A 5,931-nucleotide genomic window follows, 5' to 3' on the forward strand; every position below is an offset into this window, starting at 1 on the left:
ATTTGAACCACATGTCGGTATTGTCCACTTACTCCGCCAGTTGTCTATACCGTTCGCGCATTAACATCAATTAGAAATACTAAATGAAAACATCTTATACGTTCAACCTTAAAGAAAATTTGACTCCATCGCAATTCCCACCCGATAACACAGTTTTTGAACGCTTATTTGAGTGAGATGTGATCTTCAATTTTTACGATATTACCTACCAAGTATAGCCCCAAAATCTATATTAGCCTCAGTATGACAATGTCGTGGTATCTGCAGTTATTTATTTTATAAAGAACGATATATTTTATAGAAAATTGTAGTTAAAATTTTGAAGATAGGAATTATGAAGAGAGAATAGGAATTAGATAGATAGAAAAATCAAAGACTCTACAAAGAATTGTCTTGAATCTTTATTAGCTTCACTATTTTAATATGTTGTATACGTACAGTTGAACATTTTAAAGAGATTTATTTTTTATATCATCAATATTGGTTTAATTAATGTACATCAAAAATTTGTTGAAGAATATTCCTAACATTAATCGAAGAGTCACTCATTGTTATTTACGGTCTATGCTTATATTTACGGTCTATGCTGAAGCTTTGAAAAAATAGAGGGATATATATTTCCTTGTTATTGTAACGAAATGGTTTTATAAATAAAGAAAAAGCAATTCTATTATCAGTTTAAAGGTTCTTGTAGTATTTGGTGATATAAAAAGTGGTCTACGTTTTTTGGTACATTTTTGAGAAAATTTTTTTATATTGAAAATTAGATTAGTCGGCCTCGTATACCGAAAAAGTTCACTTAAGCTCAAATAATGGACCGTTGAAGTACCATAGAAGTATCATTGGTTCATACATAGACTAGAAGGTCAGTAAACGAGCAAAGCCGTAACAATTACCCCATTAGGTAAAAGTAAACCAACTTGACAATCTGGATAGGTCTCTAATATTGCAGGATAGTAGCTCAGTCAAATCGGTAAAAAAGGGGCCTTCAAGATTTTTGATCTTTTCCTAGCTAGAGATGCGCACTGAGTTAATGAATTAAAACACAGTTTCCTCCTCGTTCTCACAGCCGCTACCGCGACAAAGTTCATTATATAAAAGACCTAGTCTCATAGTATGCCTTCCTAGCATGCAGTGGCTCGTCAGTATCGATACGGTAGTGCTGAACAGGTTCCACCGTAGTTAAAGTAGCTGACTGGCACGCTTTTCGTCTAATTTAGACCAAATCAACCTAGAGATCTGACAGCAGGGTTCGTCAGCCCAGTGTTACTTGCCTATGCTTAGGTATTTTTGTTTAATTACTAGTTGAAAATTAATTTTTAATTTTGCATTGTCTATTATTATTTATGACCGCCCGCCATTTATCGGGTAGGTACATAATTAAATCATTGTAGAATTTCTGTGGTCAGTAAGTTTTATAAATTCAAAATATTTGCATCATAACTATCTGCGTAATATAGCCATTGGTAATATTATTACTATAGCAATTGTCGTATTATGCAAACAGTCATGTAGTAGAGATTCATTAGAGTTTGATGCTCTTTCTAAACATGGCCATGTACAGAGACCGTTGTTATTTCGCATTCTTATTTTGGCTTACTTCGAATTTCATTAAATATCTAGCGGTGATAAAACTTAAGCTTCTATTCGAAATAACGAAACATATTGACTTTATATAAACAGTTTTGGAAATAAGTCTTTTAATGTTAGCGAATGTAACTTCAAAAGACAAGTATTTTTACTATATATATTAACATAACACATCATGCGTTTACGACTGATTTTATTTATATAGCTTTATAAATAGAACACATCCACTATGCTTTTTCAAAGTACTTACATGATTTTAAGTAGCACTAAAAGAAGCTACAAATCACAGCTAATATTTACAAAATACTTAAGAAGTCGCTGAGTATTTTAAAAATGAATATTTTGAGATTCTTATTATTGTTTCTTTATTATATAAATTTAATATAAAACAGTAGCGAAATGTGACCAAAATAAATAGCTTTGCATAAACAGTGGGTTCGCTCAAATCCTGACATTAGGTGAATAAAGTTTATATTATTAATCTGCCATTATTCAGTTATAGTTGTCTCTATGGAATCGGTGGAATTGGGACAGACTGTATACATCTGTTAATTGGCATAATTTGTAAAAATAAGAACCTCTTTGATACCAAATGTTGGTTATAAATAAGGTAAGAATTCTAAGAATGGTTTCAAATTATGATAAGAGTTGATATACATATAACTAACAAATTTATGATATCTTTATGACAAATTTTATGTTCCAATAAAAAATTTAAGTTTCATTCTTCGTTAAATTACTTGAGTCTCCTGCTACGATGAAGTTCTTGAACTATTCAAAACTTCTTCGACTATAAGTGTTCCGATTTGTACTATTAACAACGTTAAATGAATATAGAATGTATTATATGTTGTTTCAAAGTATATGTCTGTTCAATATTGTATATATATGAGTACTTTCGATTACTAAGATGATATTCCCTATGGCTGCCACTGCTGTAAGTATCTTATTACATTAATATTTGTATATTATAACATAACGTAATGCAATCGGGACACCACTTAAATAAATAAGGGCTCTCCGGTAATAATGTTTGTCGTTTTTACGAAATTAACATCGAAAGCTCGAAGCATATTCTATGTGAATGTTCAGGTCTTGGCAAAAGTTTCAGCACTTAGGCAGTATTCTTATGCCTTCATATCAATTATCGAACAATAAACTTCAAACTGTGCTAAATATACACAAAGTCTAAATATACTGGGTTATTAGATCTATGTTAATAGCAATCCTTTTAAATCTTTCGAAATTTAATTCTAATTTATTTCTAATTTAATTTAAATACTCTTTATTCATACATATAATAGCTTTCAGCGTAATATCTCTAATTTCTATTCTATATTTATTAACAATATAGATCGCTAACCTTAAAATCAAACCTTCAGATCGAAGTTAAAATATGAGATATCGTTAAAAAAAAAGTCGATTAATCACGGAATTATTACATCCGCAATGCTTAGACTTGTTCCCATCAAAACTACAGCTATAAAACAAAGATAAGAACATATTTTAACAAAAGAAGAAGGAGTTCACTTAAATTAAATAAAAGTTTATATCACATGGAATTGAATACTGTGGCTTATTCATATATAACATAAGTGTAAAAAAAAACTCACTTGCAAATAAGGCAAACCACAATATCTGAAAGCAGCATCATCAAAATCCCTCATAAAGGAACTCGCACATATGGTGCCTCTTGTTAACGCTTGTAACTAGCATGTAAAGCATTTTATTGGCTCGGAAAACACCGCATAATCTGTGAAAACTATTATTAACAACAAAAAGGAAATTTCAAACATAATCCAGCACAACATCAGGATGATACAGGAAATAATCCTCCTTTCGTTACTCTTGCCACTACCAGAATGTGTACTCGACATTGTTTGCGGCAGCAGTGTTAAATGGATTTACTTGGAACGATGATATGCGGTTTGCAACATTTGCCACTAAGTACCGAGTGCTCCTACTGGCGCACTGTCAGCAGCGTACAGCACACAAATGGCGTATCTTTTTCGGATGATAAATGTTTTTAATAACAAAAAATTGACAACAGCATTTTCCTGTGGCACATTTTACGTTTCACAAGTAATAAGCAACCATTTTCCTTGTGAGAGCTACCATTGATGATTCAACCGAATCATGGACGAAATATTTGTAATAATTTTCACTTGACGCAACCACAAAAACCGCTTAACTGACAACAAATGCTGGCATACAAAGTCATTAAATTGTGATCAGCACATCGCAACCGCGTACTAACGAGGTTTCTATTGGTGTGGTGCGATGCGATGGAAGGTATTTGGGGTGATAGTCGTAATGCATTTGGAAGAGCGACAGCTTTGCGAAATGTTTCATTTCCAAGTGAACATTTTTCAATTGTTTGTGTTCATTAAACTAACGAAATAAAGAGAACCCGAAAAAATGCTTGTAGTGAAGAAATTCGTTTTAATGTAAGACGTGATTTCAAAAACAATCGAATATGGCATCAATAAGTAGCAAAATTTAAATTAAAATTAGAAATCTAGTAAAACTTAAAGGAGTACACAGTAGCGTAAATAATATTCTGAGCGGAAACTTAGACTATCAACATACTTAATAACTAATAAATTCATTTCGAACAAAATTTTAAGTTACAACTAATTTTAAAATAATAAATAACATGAATTTTAATTCCAATACATCAGCAGATACTTCTGCATATAAAGAGAAATGACCAGTCTTTACCATAAACGAAAAGTATTAAATGAAAAATTTTGTGATTCTGTTCTAATATAACACAGCAAATAAAATTGTTAATGAGCTATCACAGCAAATTGACAAAACATCAAGATCTAACATACAAATCAAGTACAGTTTTGGGTCAGTTGGCTAATGAACACTGACTCTGAACTTCAAATTTGGCAGGGTATGAGTTCAACCCTTGATACTTGCAGTCTCAAAAAATTATTTACATATACTTAAATATAAGAAATAATTCCAATATTACTGATGATTGATATTTGATAATGCTCAAAGCAACTTGTATGATCAGCAGAACATCAATTAACTAAAAATAATAAAATTTTGTTGTTATAATTCACTACTGTTCGAAATACCTCTCTATTGAAACAATAGCTTCTGTTAAAAAATCTGATATCTTTCATCATCATTGGGTTTAAAAATTCAATTGAATAGTAATACCATTTAATATCGCTGAAGACCATTCGGTCACTAATGGGCTCACAGCCTCTCAAATAAACCAAACTTAGCCTCACATGATATTTTTTGGTTTAGTATAACACATGCAAAGTACAAATTCAATTAAAACAAGCCACTTATTTACAGGTTTGGTTAGGTTAAGTTATGCTGGCAGACTAAAAAGGCCACGCTTAGACTATTAAGGTCCATTGCAATACCAGATTAGAGTTTTAATTGTTTAACTATAGTATGCATCACTTAGAATATGTGTGTTATTAGCGAATTTTATTGGAATTTCAACAGAAACATCAGGTATGTGATCCAGTCCTTTAAAACTGACAGTCCCCAAATATTTTAGTCGAGTTCTCGAGGAAGCCGGGCATTTACACAGCAGATGCTCATTTATAGAGAATAATAAAATATGGAATTTGTTATTTAAAAATAGAAAAAACCTTATGAAACCTTTTTAATTTCGAGATCCTGGTAAATGGGGTAGTTTAATACATACAATGGGGCTTTAACAAAATTTTTGTTCAATAGTCTATTCCATACGATACATGTCATAATGTTTACCATTACGTATTTTTATTCATAACAACTTTAAATATATACATATAAACAAAACAAGATAAAATTAAAATTTGCCGTTTAAGCAAAATACAATCAAAACTAAGATTACTTATGCTGTCTGAATAGACCATCAGATTAGTATTAATACTTTTATGATTTAAATAATTAACTAAATAACATTGACCTAAAGGTGTACCTTTTAACATGAGGCTGTTCTCTTAACTAAATTGAAAACTTATCGCATAAATAAGTTCAAAATTAATAAAAATAAATAATGCTCAAAACATGGATTTTCAGTGATACCTCAGAATTTATCGTTAATACCTTCAAATTATGTTTCAAAAAAATAAAGTTTGCCACATTTCGTTAAAATTGAATTAGTTTTTTTTTCTGTTAAAAGTCCTACGCGACCTAAACAAACATAAAGCTACCAGATCTAATGTCAGATCTATTAATATTGTTATTACAATATTAGTTGTTAACTGAATTACTGTTGATCTGGAATACAACCACTAGTTATTAGACATTATATTTGGCCTAGAAAATAGTCCATATTGTCAGGTTTCTATGATATACAAAAAATATTGTGTTATAACT

The sequence above is a fragment of the Teleopsis dalmanni genome, chromosome 2 (assembly GCF_002237135.1).
Source record: "Teleopsis dalmanni isolate 2A chromosome 2, ASM223713v2, whole genome shotgun sequence".
NCBI classification, from domain to species: Eukaryota; Metazoa; Arthropoda; class Insecta; order Diptera; family Diopsidae; genus Teleopsis; species Teleopsis dalmanni.